Source organism: Homarus americanus, unplaced genomic scaffold (genome assembly GCF_018991925.1).
Source record: "Homarus americanus isolate GMGI-L3 unplaced genomic scaffold, GMGI_Hamer_2.0 scaffold23617, whole genome shotgun sequence".
Taxonomy (NCBI): Eukaryota; Metazoa; Arthropoda; class Malacostraca; order Decapoda; family Nephropidae; genus Homarus; species Homarus americanus.
Window position 1 is genome coordinate 4,099,649 of NW_024720711.1, and position 16,067 is coordinate 4,115,715.

The following is a 16,067-nucleotide window of genomic DNA, read 5'->3' on the forward strand; positions in this document are numbered from 1 at the left end:
AACATACTTTAACCTAACCTTAACCTTAATTACCTTAACCTAACCTAACCTAACATACTTTAACCTAACCTTAACCTTAATTACCTTAACCTAACCTAACCTAACATACTTTAACCTAACCTTAACCTTAATTACCTTAACCTAACCTAACCTATCCTATCATACTTCAGGTTAGTCCTTCACATGCTCAGGAATCTCTCTCATATTAGTGTGTTTTAATATAGTTTCCTCTCCCTTACAGGTATGTGTTATGAGCGGCAGGTGGGAGGGGGACGATGGAGTGATTATTTTAAAGGTAATTGTTCTCGTCTACCATTTGTAGTTATTTCTTAAAACATTTCTTCAAGGACTGATGTAACTTTGTGTAATTTTTATGAATGATGATGATGATGATAATGGTAATGATGATGTATTGTACTGTAAGTGTAGTGAGTTGTTTGGTATAGTGCCATTCATGTTTATAACTAAAGTAATCATATTTGTGCTATATATTCACCACTACAACCTCCTTTGACCTGTTGTTTAAGGTCTAGAGGTTAAAGGTCAAATGCATAATTCTGATTAAGACTCGACATTGAACTAGTTGGCATCTTGACCGAGTGAACTTTTGCTATTGTCGTCAGGGTTTTTTTTTTGTTCGTTGTTTTCGTGTAATAGGTCCTGGCTTCCCGTTTTCAGTGGATCACTTATATTTACAAACTTTATCGCTCTTAAAAAAAATTGTGCTTGTATCAGTATTACCAACATCACGTCACTCTAATGGTCAGTCCAGTAGGCGATGTTCTCCCCCCCCCCCAAATGAGAAAGTAAACTTGTGTATGGTAGAGGGAACTAAATCGTGTATGGTAGAGGGAACTAAATAGTGTATGGTAGAGGGAACTAAATAGTGTATGGTAGAGGGAACTAAATAGTGTATGGTAGAGGGAACTAAATAGTGTATGGTAGAGGGAACTAAATAGTGTATGGTAGAGGGAACTAAACAGTGTATGGTAGAGGGAACTAAATAGTGTATGGTAGAGGGTACTAAATAGTGTATGGTTGAGGGAACTAAATAGTGCACGATAGAGGGAACTAAATAGTGTATGGTAGAGGGAACTGAATAGTGTATGGTAGAGGGAACTAAATAGTGTATGGTAGAGGGAACTAAATAGTGTATGGTAGAGGGAACTAAACAGTGTATGGTAGAGGGAACTAAATAGTGTATGGTAGAGGGTACTAAATAGTGTATGGTTGAGGGAACTAAATAGTGCACGATAGAGGGAACTAAATAGTGTATGGTAGAGGGTACTAAATAGTGTATGGTAGAGGGAACTAAATAGTGTATGGTAGAGGGAACTAAATAGTGTATGGTTGAGGGAACTAAATAGTGTATGGTAGAGGGAACTAAATAGTGTATGGTAGCGGGAACTAAATAGTGTATGGTAGAGGGAACTAAATAGTGTACGATAGAGGGAACTAAATAGTGTATGGTAGAGGGAACTAAATAGTGTATGGTAGAGGGAACTAAATAGTGTATGGTAGAGGATACTAAATAGTGTATGGTTGAGGGAACTAAATAGTGTACGACAGAAGGAACTAAATAGTGTATGGTAGAGGGAACTAAATAGTGTATGGTAGAGGGAACTAACTAACCATACATTATCATAGACTGTGTCAGATAGAGAACTACAGATCATAAATATATAAAGTAGTTTGATGACGCTTATTGGTGGTTTACCTTAGCATCCCTGAGCGTGTCTTATAAATGTTCATATATAAACAAGATATCGGTGTCGTCACGGGCCACTTAACGTGTACATTATGTGTGTGTGTGTGTGTGTGTATAAAGACGGTGACTGATATATACACGCAAGTAACCTCGTGTAAATATAAAATTGGTAATGGGTTACAATTTGGTAAAACGAAAACCGATTTGGGTAAGTAATATCATTTTGAATTCGACGAAATTGGATATATCAGTCTCTCTCTCTCTCTCTCTCTCTCTCTCTCTCTCTCTCTCTCTCTCTCTCTCTCTCTCTCTCTCTGGTATACAGCATACAAGGATAATGCAACACACTATTTATATATTGGAAGACATCCTAGACAGGGAGGTGACACCGTCCTCTCCCTCCCCACCCCTTCCATCCCTTTCTCCTCCCTTACTCCCATTTCCCCCTTTCCTCCTTCACCTTCATCCCTCTTCCCTTCCTCCTCCCTGAACCTTTTACCTTCTCCTTTCCTCTTCCTTCAAACCCATCCATCCTCCCTTCCCCATCCCTTAACTAACCCATCCTCCTTCCTCCTCCTTCCCTATCCTCCTTCCTCCTCCCTCAACCCCATCCCTCCCCTTCCTTCTCCCTCACCATCGTCCTCCTCTCTCACTCCCCTTCCTCCTCCCTCACCCATATTCCCCCCCCTCCCGCCCTCATCCCTTCCTCACTCACCTCCACCCCCCCCCCTCCACTCCCATCCCCTCACCTGCCCAGCGATGCGTGAAAGTTTGTGGAAAAATTCCTTCAACTTTTTTATTTACTTGTTCGTACGTTATTGGAAGTCTAGAAAAAGTCCCTGACCCGTATACTTGTAGGGTGACCTGAGACCTAGAGTTCCTGAGGTCTGATTGATGATCTTCAAGGTCGAGGGTAATGCTTAACTACACTCCATAATAGAGTTTCGAGGGTGAGGGTAAACAGCCAATTTCCATACCTAAGCTTCAAGGGCGATGTCAACACTCACCTACCTACCATACCTAAGCTTCAAGGGCGAGGTTAACACTCCCCTACCTACAGTACCTAAGCTTCAAGGGCGAGGTTAACACTCCCCTACCTACAGTACCTAAGCTTCAAGGTCGAGGTTAATACTCACATACCTACTATACCTAACCTTCAAGGGCGAGGTTAACACTCACCCTCCATATCTACCTACACACTTACCTACCCTGGTGTCGAGGAAGTTCTCCAGGTCAGGGTGTGTTAGAATCTCAATTAATCAACAAAGCAGTGAACCAGGGAGGGAATGAACCAATGAGGCAATGAACCAGTGAACCAATGAACCAATAAGGCAATGAACCAGTGAGGGAATGAGGCAATGGACCAATGGGGCAATGAACCAGTGAACCAATGTACCAGAGGCAATGAACCAATGTACCAGAGGCAATGAACCAGTGAACCAATGAGGGAATGAACCAGTGAGGCAGTACACGTGCTAAAGAGTTAAATCATACAGGCAATAAAACGGCGACTTCGAAAGCAAACGAGACAGTGAAGTAATGAATCGGTGAATTACTGAACCAATAAACCAGTGAACCAATGGGCCAGTGAACCAATAAAGCAGTGAATCAATGAACCAAATGCCTCCCTGTGTAACCTCTCCTCCTCCTCCTCACGTAACCACCCTCCTTCTCCTCCTCAGGCTTTCCTCCCTTCCTCAATCAATTCCTCTTCCTCCTTACTCAATCTCTCCTCTTCTTCCTCGTTATTCGATTAATCTTCCTCTTCTTAACCCATCTTCCTCCTCCTCCTCCTCACTGAAGATGTTTCTACCTGGCCCTAAAGGATACTCTTTTCTGGCCCTGAAAGATACTCTTACCTGGCCCTGAAGGATACTCTTACCTGGCCCTGAAGGATACTCTTACCTGGCCCTGAAGGATACTCTTACCTGGCCCTGAAGGATACTCTTACCTGGCCCTGAAGGATACTCTTACCTGGCCCTGAAGGATACGTTCACCTAGCCCTGTTACAGAAAGATTTTGATAATAGATAAAATGTTATAATAAATATGCAATTTTTTTTAATGATGTGTAGAGAACAGCAGCAGGTGTGGGCAGCTTGAGGCCATGAGCACTGATGGCCTACACCACCTGTCTTTAGTCTCACGCTGGTACAGGCACCGGTGCAGGTATATATGCAGGCACAGGTACACCCACAAGCACAGGTACAGGCAGGGGCTGGGGTATAATTGGTAGCAGACGTACAGGTACAGGTGTGTAGAGGTGGATGATGGCAGGAGAATATTAATGACTTAGTGACCCGTATTTTTTATATGTTAATTGACACCAAGTACAGGTATATACAGGTATAGCTACAAGTATACGTAAATATACTGTAAATAAAGTAGGCCCATTTTAGAATAGTATAGATAGACAGACATAAATAGATAGATAGACAGATAACAAATTGATGGGAAAAGATGACTGAGAGGTGGGAAGGTGGAGTAAAAGAACAGAGACAGTGAAAGGGGGGGGGGGTAGATGGAGGGTGAGAGGAGGGGAGGGAGTTGGAGTAAATGGAGGGTGAGAGGAGAGGGAAGTGAGAGGAGTGAGAAGAGGGAAGAGAAAAGATGATGATTATGATGAAGTAGGAAGGGAGAAGGAAAAGGAGAGGGTGGTGATAAAGTCAGAGGGAGAATGCATCTCTCTCTCTCTCTCTCTCTCTCTCTCTCTCTCGGGGTTAGAGAAAGAAAATTAAATAAAACATAGAAAGTTATATAAACCGAAAGTAAAAAAAGAAAATATTTTTTGCTTAGAATGAAAGAAAAAAGAAAGACGCATATTAAAAAAAAAGAGAGAGTTCGAATTTAGACTCAGTGCCTGAAACAGAAAGTAGTGAAAGTTAAATGAGGCGAAAATAAAGCCATGAGTGAAATCGTAAATAAATGGAGGAGACTCAGTGGAGGGGAGAATAGCGGGAGAAATATGGAAATCCAAGTGAAAATCAATTGTGGTGAATACAAAGGAGGAGTGAAGGAAGGAAGAAAGGGAGGGAAGGTTAATACAGAGGAGTGAAGGAAGGAAGGTTAGTACAGAGGAGGGAGGGAAGGTTAATACAGGGGAGTGAAGGAAGGAAGGAAGGGAAGGTTGATAAAGAGGAGTGAAGAAAGGAAGGAAGGGAAGGGTAATACGGTGGTGTGAAGGAAGGCAGGAAGGAAGAAGGAAAGGTTAATAAAGAGAAGGAGTGAGGGAACGAAAATGAGAAGGAAGGCTAAAACAGAGAAGGAAAGAAGTTAGGAAGGCCGATTAAAAGAAGGAAGTTGAATACAGAGAAGGAAGGAAGGAAAACGAACACAGAGGAGAGAAGGAAGAGAGAAATTAAATAATAGAAGTCAGGAAGATGATGGTATACCCTTGTGTGTGTGTGTGTGTATGTGTGTGTGTGTGATACAGACATGATCCACGCATACAGTACACACGATCAAAAAGGTATCTGTACACATTTTGGGCGAAACAATATGACAGCACGGACGATGGCTATTACAAAATGTCATATATCACTTGCTGGCGATATTTCCTGTTTTATCCATAGTAAATAGTGTTATTATAATGTACATTCAGAGGAAAATAGATTAATCTCGTGAACACTGTGTAGCGTAGTTCATGGTGGTAGTTAGGTTGTGGTTATGGTGGTTGTTTAGGAAATCATGGGACCTAATGTGTACAGATATTTTTTTTGATCGTGTGTACATACCTCATATGTAAACACTTGATATGTACACATTTAAAACGTACATGCTTCTTCTTGCATACACACAGTATTTTCTCTACTGCCAATAAACCTAATTTAACCTTTCTCTCTGGACACACACACACACACAGATTATATAGATGTGAAATATAAATTGGTAATGCTTGACAGAATTAAAACATTAAAGGCACTTATTTGGTATGTTTCTATGTTTCGAAACATTACGAGACATGAACGAGGAAATTTGAATCATATTTCTTCGCCTTGGAGCGCTTATAATCAATCATGGTGCCAATAGCCGCGGAATTATATGAAAATCTTCTTGTGTGTGGATGGGTGGGTGTGTAGCTGTGTGTGTGTGTGTGTGCTGATGTAATTAACTTGTACTCTAGATTATTTTTCCGTATTCGTTAAAAAAAATAGGAAATTCAGAAAAAAATAATTGTTTATAATATTGCATAAAGCAAATACATACAGTAAATATCCTCCAGTAAATTACAGTAATAGAGGTTAATGTACTGTACAAAGTGGCTTTAATTCACGGTTAGTTTTAATACTTTCTGTCTGGGGTTAAATACTGACTTTGTAAACTTGTTTTAATTAGTTTTAGGACCAATTCATTAAAACTACCCAATGTTGTTAGTTTCTGTTTTATAATGTTAGGAGATTCATCTGCCGAGGTTTAGGGGGTTTAGGTTTATTAAATTATCTTTGTTTTCCTTTGTTCACTTAACCTGGATTACGTGTGAAACCAATGAGAGGAGGGGTTGCTCTCAGCTGAATAGAATAGAAAGGTGTTAGCCAGACAAAAGTGGCTAAGTCCGACAGGGAGACGCTGTTAACTCTGACATTATTTTCTGGGATGTATGTCTGATGTCTTGTCTGTCTGTCTCTAAGTAAATAAATTAGCCAAGTAAATTATAAAAAAAGGTAATTTTTTTTTGAAGTTTTCAGTATATAAATGTAAAGATATGACAGCTATGTGTTTAATGTGTACAGAGTTCAGTTACAGCGGAACAGTTTGACAGTCATGGGTCTTGTACTGGGTGTTTACTGACCTCTTCATCTGACACTTATTTATAATCCTGTGACAAAAGTTCTCTCTCACTCTCTCTTCTTCCCTTAATGTTCACACTGTCCTTGACCTCCCCCCCCCCCAACCCACACACACACACACGAGCTCTCACAACGCTACTGAACGCTACTGGTGGAAGAATTATTATAAACCGGTGACACGACCTTAGAGACCCTGAAACCGTAATATAGCTCAACGTAGTTATGTTCACCATCAGTAGAAGTTACGTAAGGTCGAAAACTTTAGAGGAAAACCTGAATGTCTTGTTAACCTTTTAAAGTGAAACCCTAGTCGAACTTTTTTTTTCTTTTTCAAAATTTTAACAACTTGCTCATTATATTTCGTTAAGGTCATCCTCGATACTTTTTTTTTCGAGGATCATTATATTGTTACCATATTAGAAGCTCTCGTGTGTATCTTTGCCAAGGAGGTAAACAAAAAAAAATTGAGTTAAATGAAGTTAGATTAAACATTTTGACATTGGTAACAGATTTCTACATTGACGTGTTGTTTTGTGTTACTTATTGTTTATGTTGTGTCACGTATTGTTTAGTGTTTATATTGGTACTCACTCACTACTCACTCACTACTCACTCGATCACTCACCCACTCACTCACCACCCCCTTGTATCTGTGACGTCACGCGAGGTATAGTATGAGAGGGCGAGAAACAAAGCCTTGAAAATGACCAGTTGTTTTGTAATTTTGTAATTTCATTCTCCCTTTGTTCTAGATAATTTCAGCAAAATTTTCGAAATTAAGGACAATTATTTTTATATTGTCAAAGATTATTATAAAATTGATTATTATTTATTTATAGGGTAAATTTGTGAAGAATTAAGCATTTGGCAACACCACATAAGTGTAGGTACTAAATAAAGGTGAACGTGGAGGTTGGGGTCAGTAATTGCTCACCTGTCAGAGGGTTCGCGTGTGAGTTTAAACAGTGTTATGGTGTTTTAGGTTATTTGCAGGTATGTGTGTGTGTACAGGAGATATTGATAGTGTTACACAAAACAATAGAGCATTATTTACGGGTCATCTTAAAGGTTCACAGTTGACATGAGACTTTTGATTCTTGTTAGGTTTTGAAATAATGAATAATAATAAAATAATCAATATAATGATAATGATAATAATATTTGTAATGGTGATACATTAATAATGACTATAATAATTATAATAATAGTCATTATAATAGTAATGATTATCAAAAATACTAGTTTCATAAGATTTGCATTAATTTTAGGGCATTTAATTGAATTTCTGGAGATTTTAGTAACTTTTAGAAGATTTTAATGAACTTCTAAAGATTTAAAAGATATTGGGAATTAAATGAATTGCATGGATTTTTTTTTTCTGGGGATTTAAATTTTTTTGTTGTTGATCTAAAGGAAATTTTTTTGTGAATTTCCTAGCTATAGGGATTTTACTGCTCTTACCTCAAAGATTTTTTATATTAAAAAAATATTGAAGATTTGAAAGCGAAGCTCGTTCCAGTGGCGCTTTTGAATGTTAAGTGAGGTGGGTGTTGAATGTTGAATAGGTTACACGTGTTCTCTTTCTCTCTGGAGTATGTAGAGTGTGTACGAGTCACGTGGTTAAAAGGTCACGCGGTTAAGTGAGCACGCGGTTGAGAGGTCACGTTGTTGAGATATCAAGTGGTTGAGAGGTCACGTGGTTGAGAAGTCAAGCGGTTGAAAGTCAAGTGGTTGATAGGTCAAGCGATTCAGAGTCAAGCAGTTGAGAGGTCACTTAGTTGGTTCGCAATCTAGATAATCCTATGTTAGAGTCCAAGCATAATTTTGACGCCATTTTTTCGACCATTCTTGTGTTTATAAGTTGTGGTCCCATCACCAGTCAGGAGCAAGAGTTATTGTACGGACCTTTTAGGACTCCTGTTTAGTGTCTCTATTCAAGTGAAGCAGTTAGATACGTTCTCACACACCATTTAGATGAACATTTAACTTACGGACCTCTGAGGATCGAAATTTTGCCGTTAAGAGAAAAACAACATCTAAGAGCCGAACAGATACGTAATCCCATTTCGAGTTTGGGAATAAAAAAACTGTTACATACCTTTGAAGTTTCCAGTTTATGTTCCAGCATCTGTACTTATGGGAGAATTTTTCATAATCCTTCAAACTTAACACGTTCCAGCATCGGTAGTTAAGGGGTATTTTTTCTATAATATGCTGCGAGACTTCCAACCCTGTGAGCCAGTTAGATACGGTCCCGCAGCTGCAGTTAAGTGAAAAACAAGACCCCTGTGAGAGGCGAAGGAGCACCCCAGCTGGATATTGTGTTGTGCACTTGACGTAATGGTTGTAGACGGCGCCTCACTCATCCTCAGTCCCCACGGTGGAGCCTTGTGACAGGGGAGGTCGGGTGGACTGACAAAGCGACAGGGAGGTAAGGTATACTGACAGGGTGACAGGGAGGTAAGATACACTGAAAGGGAGGTAAGATACACTGAAAGGGAGGTAAAGTATACTGACAGGGAGGTAAGGTATGCTGATAAGGGAGGCAGGGTTACATGGAGATAAGGTATACTGACAGGGAAGGCAGGGTACACTGACAGGGTGACCGAGAGGTAAGGTACAGGGAGGTGAAGCAGTGTGTTAGGGAAACGTGTGTTCCACCGTTAAACATGTAAACTACATACGCGCAAATAATTTATTCATGGCAGACAGACAGACAACAAGGACATCTCAGCGGACAGGGACGTATGTCAACTTTATCAAGGTCTTAGGTGTGTAGAAAGGAGTGCGGTGGTAGAGTGGATACAACGTCTCCTGTTCCTAGGTCGGTGGTTCGATCCCGGGGTACTCCCAGTTCACCCAGCTGTAAATGTGTACCTAATTTTACTGAATGTTAGAATTGTTATGGGGAGAACAGTGATGTAAACACTGTGGTAGAGAAGGAACAGTGTGGTAGAGAGGGAACAGTGTGGTAGAGAGGGAACAGTGTGGTAGAGAGGGAACAGTGTGGTAGAGAGGGAACAGTGAGGTAGAGTGGGAACAGTGTGGTAGAGAGGGAACAGTGTGGTAGAGAGGGAACAGTGTGGTAGAGAGGGAACAGTGTGGTAGAGAAGGAACAGTGTGGTAGAGAAGGAACAGTGTGGTAGAGAAGGAACAGCGTGGTAGAGAGGGAAGAGTGTGGTAGAGAAGGAACAGTGTGGTAGAGAGGAACAGTGTGGTAGAGAAGGAACAGTGTGGCAGGGAGGGATCAGTGTGGTAGAGAGGGAACAGTGTGGTAGAGGGGGAACAGTGTGGTAGAGAGGGAACAGTGTGGTAGAGAAGGAACAGTGTGGCAGGGAGGGAACAGTGTGGTAGAGAGGGAACAGTGTGGTAGAGAAGGAACAGTGTGGTAGAGAGGGAACAGCGTGGTAGAGAAGGAACAGTGTGGTAGAGAGGGAACATAAGAACATAAGAATGGAGGAAACTGCAGCGGGCCTATTGGCCCATACTGGGCAGTCCCGTTTACACCCAACCCCTATTGCTCATATGAGCATCCAACCTATGTTTGAAGCTATCCAGCGTATTCGAGTTAATGATGATATTTGCAACTTGTTCCATTCATCCACTACTCTGTTTCCAAACCAGTGTTTACCTATTTCACGCCTAAATCTAAATTTGTCTAATTTAAAACCATTGTTAAGTGTTCGCTCTGGTGATAGTTTGAGTACCTTGTATAATGTCCCCTTTGTTTAGCCCTGCCTTCCACTTATACACCTCTATCAGGTCGCCCTCGCTCTACGTCTCTCAAGGGAGTGCAAATTAAGATGCTTTAACCTGTCTCTATACTCAAGGTTCCTAATGCCCGATTAGTCTTGTTATTTCTCTGAATTCTTTCCAAGGATTCTATATCCATTCTGTAATACGGTGACCAGAACTGAACTGCGTAATCCAGGTGAGGTCTCACAAGAGCAAGATACAGTTTTAGGATGACCTCGCTAGTCTTGTAACTAACACTCCTTTGTATGGACCCAAGTATTTCTTTATTAGCAAAAACACATTGTTTACTTGGCTTAAGGTTCCTACTTATCATTACTCCTAAATCTCTCTCGCAGTCGGATTTCTCTATGGCATCGTTGTTCATCTGGTATCTGGTTTCTGTTTACATCTCCTATACTGAGTACTTTTACATTTGTCCACGTTGAATTTCATCTGCCATTTTGCAGACCATTCGAAAAATTTGTTTAGATCTTCCTGTAGTTTTGCTGAGTCCTCGTCAGATTTGGGAACAGTGAGGTAGAGTGGGAACAGTGTGGTAGAGAGGGAACAGTGTGGTAGAGAGGGAACAGTGTGGTAGAGAAGGAACAGTGTGGTAGAGAAGGAACAGTGTGGTAGAGAAGGAACAGTGTGGTAGAGAAGGAACAGTGTGGTAGAGAAGAAACAGTGTGGTAGAGAAGGAACAGTGTGGTAGAGAAGGAACAGTGTGGTAGAGAAGAAACAGTGTGGCAGAGACTGGGAGCTTAGCGGTGCCTTAAGAGGGTGTTCGTAAGAGACAAGATGGTTCTGGAGGAGAGTAGGATGACGTCAAAGTGTGTGTGTGTGTTTATTTTCAGTAGTTTTTGTAGATTTGATAGTGTGTGTGAGAGAGAGAGAGAGAGAGAGAGAGAGAGAGAGAGAGACCATAAAAAAACAAGAATAATAATGTATAAGGCAACAGCTGAACACCTAACCCAACCAAACCTAGCCCTGGACGTAACTCAACAGGACTGAGAACAAAGGGACAGATGAGTACGAGTACAATATGCTGGGTGACTCAGAATACAGAGAATAATGAAGGAGATGTGGATTTGACAGACGCATTAAGAGAGCTGCTGGCCATGGTGGTGTTCCTGAAGTGAATTGTCGTCCCTATAGGAGAATATGGGAAGCGAAATATTGGTAAAGGTGTATAACTGGGAGAGAGAGAGAGAAAGAAACAGGATAGAGAAAGAGACAGACAGAGAGTGAGAGAAGGAATTGATAAAGAGACAGAAAGAGGAGAGAAAGATACAGAAACGGGATAGAGATAGAGAAAGAGACAGAAAGAGGGGGGGGAAAGAAACAGAAAGAGGAGAGAGAGACGAAAAGAGAAGAAGAGGAAAACCAGCGAGAGAAAGAGATGGGAGAGAGAGGAAAAGAGTTAAAGAGAGGAAAAAAGAGAGAGAGGGAGGTAAGAAGATGCGGTTAAAAGACACACTTTGATTATGCTGGGAAACAGACACTCAGGAGGCAGCGGTGTGCGTGCATGAGTGGATAGCATAGCGTCGAGTGATAAGACAGGTAGTGTAGGGTGTTGGCAGGGAAGGATAACAGCGCTGATAAACCAGTTGGACATCTTGAAGAGCCTTGTTACGATATGGGAAAACACTATAGCAGTACTTCTCTGCTATTAGGGAAAGTTTAAGACCAAGAATGACAGTATGTAGATTGAGCCTTGAACTGCTATTGAGTCCAGCCAAGAAATAGGAATGAACGTTGTTTGCTAGTTTCTGTAGGCGTTCTTAGCCACTAGCATGATATCCCAGCTTAGCAATAGATATCAGGATCATGTCGCAGCTATCATGTAATAGGTTCATGTCACAACTAATAGTATCTGCTAGCACACAGCAACTAGTATCGTCTCAACAAAACAACAACAGTCACAACCCCCAGCAACTAGTATCGTCTCAACAAAACAACAACAACCACAACCCCCAGCAACTAGTATCGTCTCCTAACAACAACAACAACCACAACCCCCAGCAACTAGTATCGTCTCCTAACAACAACAATCACAACCCCCCAGCAACTAGTATCGTCTAACAACAACAACAAACACAACCCCCAGCAACTAGTATCGTCTCCAACAACAACAACAACAACCACAACCCCAGCAACCTCCCAACAACAACAACAACCACAACCCCAGCAACTAGTATCGTCACAACAACAACAACCACAACCCCCAGCAACTAGTATCGTCTCCTAACAACAACAACAACCACAACCCCCCAGCAACTAGTATCGTCTAACAACAACAACAATCACAACCCCAGCAACTAGTATCGTCTCCTAACAACAACAACAACCACAACCCCCAGCAACTAGTATCGTCTCCTCAACAACAACAACAACCACAACCCCCAGCAACTAGTATCGTCTCCTAACAACAACAACAACCACAACCCCAGCAACTGTACAAACAACAACAATCACCCCAGCAACTAGTATCGTCCTCAACAACAACAACCACAACCCCAGCAACTAGTATCGTCTCAACAAAAACAACAACAACCACAACCCCAGCAACTAGTATCGTCTCCCAACAACAACAACAACCACAACCCCCGGCAACTAGTATCGTCTCAACAACCAACAACCACAACCCCCAGCAACTAGTATCGTCTCCTCAACAACAAACAACAACCACAACCCCCAGCAACTAGTATCGTCTCTAACAACAACAACAACAACCACAACCCCAGCAACTAGTATCGTATCCGTAACAACAACAATCACAACCCCAGCAACTAGTATCGTCTCCTAACAACAACAATCACAACCCCCAACTAGGTATCGTCTCAACAAAACAACAACAACCACAACCCCCAGCAACTAGTATCGTCTCCCAACAACAACAACAACCACAACCCCAGCAACTAGTATCGTCTACAACAACAACAACAACCACAACCCCCAGCAACTAGTATCGTCTCAACAACAACAACAACCACAACCCCCAGCAACTAGTATCGTCTAACAACAACAATCACAACCCCCAGCAACTAGTATCGTCTCCCAACAACAACAACCACAACCCCCAGCAACTAGTATCGTCTCCTACAACAACAACAACCACAACCCCCAGCAACTAGTATCGTCTCCTAACAACAACAATCACAACCCCCAGCAACTAGTATCGTCTCCCAACAACAACAAAAACCACAAAGCAACTAGTATCGTCTCCTACAACAACAACAACCACAACCCCAACAACTAGTATCGTCTCCAACAACAACAACAACCACAACCCCCAGCAACTAGTATCGTCTCCAACAACAACAACAACCACAACCCCCAGCAACTAGTATCGTCTCAACAACAACAACAACCACAAACAACTAGTACAACAACAACACAACCCGAGCAACTAGTATCGCAACTAGTACCGTCAACAACAACAACAACAACAACCCAACATTGTCTTCTAACAACAACAATCACAACCCCAAGCAACTAGTACTCTAACAACAACAATCACAACCCCGAGCAACTAGTATCGTCTCTAACAACAACAACAACCACAACCCCCCAACTAGTATTGTCTTCAACAACAACAATCACAACCCCAGCAACTAGTATATCGTCTTCAACAACAACAATCACAACCCCGAGCAACTAGTATCGTCTCCTAACAACAACAACAACCACAAACTAGTATCGTCTCCTAACAACAACAACAACCACAACCCCAGCAACTAGTATCGTCAACTATCGTCTCAAAACAACAACAACAACCACAACCCCCAGCAACTAGTATCGTCTCCTAACAACAACAACAATCACAACCCCCAGCAACTAGTATCGTCTCCTAACAACAACAACAACCACAACCCCCAGCAACTAGTATTGTCTTCTAACAACAACAATCACAACCCCCAGAACAACAACAATCACAACCCCCAGCAACTAGTATCGTCTCCTAACAACAACAACAACCACAACCCCCAGCAACTAGTATTGTCTTCTAACAACAACAATCACAACCCCCAGCAACTAGTATTGTCTTCTAACAACAACAACAATCACAACCCCCAGCAACTAGTATTGTCTTCTAACAACAACAACAATCACAACCCTCGCAGGAAGAAATATATACCTGTTGACGACCTGAGGATTACAGGAAAGAAGGAAGAACAAAAATTGTCGTCTGGTTTAATCTGGAAGATGGTGCCTCACAGGTCTTGACTTATGTCTGTGACTCCCGGGGGAAATTGACGGTCTCATAGCAGTAAAAAAAAAAGCCCCTCACTCCCCTCCCTCATCCCCCCATCCCCCCCCAAAAAAAAATTAATAAAATGGAGAGATATGGATATACATAAGGGTGTCTCAAAATAATGTACACATAGTTCTTTACAAATATGTAGTGGCGATCGCGTGAATGTTTGAATGTGTTACTACCCTCAACATTCTGTCCTTACTTGTTGATGTGTTGAGGTCTTCTCGGAATTGCTGTGGCAGAACCGTCATGCACCTGTCAACAAGTGAAGAACAGCGTGATTGGTTGTATTGTCATCATTCAAGGGGATTTCTTACGTATTTTCTTCAATGGTATTATGTATACTTTTTTTGGGGGGGAGGGGAGGTAGGTTCCTTTTAAATATTCTCAGTGGTCCAGGTCGGAGAGATGTTCTGACCTCATTCACTTAGAGTATATTAAATGTTGAGAGACTCTGATGTTATATTGTATTTTTGCCGTGAGTGGGGAGGATGATGGGGTGGCTGGTAGGAGTGGAAAGGACGTAGGAAAGTGGGGAGTGAAGGTTATGGGGGAAGGTAGGTGAAAGGGGAAGGAGGGATGGGATAGGAGACTGGAAATGGAAGGGAAGAGGAGGGGAAAGAGGTGGGAGAGGAGGATGGGAGGTAGGTGGGTGGGAGGGAGAGAAGGATCACAGGTAAGTGGGGAGGAGATAGGGAGTGGGGAGGAGTTTAAATCTACACATGTAATAATAACATGTTTTGACAGAGGGATATATACTGTATATTTGGGAGGCAACTTTTCATTTTATTATATACCGTATATCTGTATTTTTATGTAACTGTATATCTTGAATCCTTGTATACCGTTTATATGTAGTGAATTTTTAATCTTATTTACTAGAGCACATTTTGTACCTTGTCATTCTCTCTCTTAACTCCAGCTTTATCTTAGCCGAGACTCCCATAATAAACACAGACATCCCAGCAGACGCCATAATACACACAGACATCCCAGCAGACGCCATAATAAACACAGACATCCCAGCAGACGCCATAATAAACACAGACATCCCAACAGACGGCATAATACACACAGACATCCCAGCAGACGGCATAATAAACACAGACATCCCAGCAGACGCCATAATACACACAGACATCACAGCAGACGCCATTATAAACACAGGAATCTTAAGCCTTACCCAAATTATCACGTGTTCTGTTATGCATCTTAATTAAAACAAGAGACAATGAAGACAAGAACGACATAATGGCATTGCAACAAAAACAACAACAACACAATGCATCACAAAGAGCCACATACTGCACCATCATAAACAAACACATATTCTACCATCATGAAAACAAAAGACTCACCATAATAAACAAGAATGAGAGTTTGCACCACAGTAAATACAAAAATCTGAGTTTACACCACAGTAAATAAAAAAATCTGAGTTTACACCACAGTAAATACAAAAATCTGAGTTTGCACCACAGTAAATACAAAAATCTGAGTTTGCACCACAGTAAATACAAAAATCTGAGTTTGCACCACAGTAAACCCAAAAATCTGAGTTTACACCGCAGTAAATATAA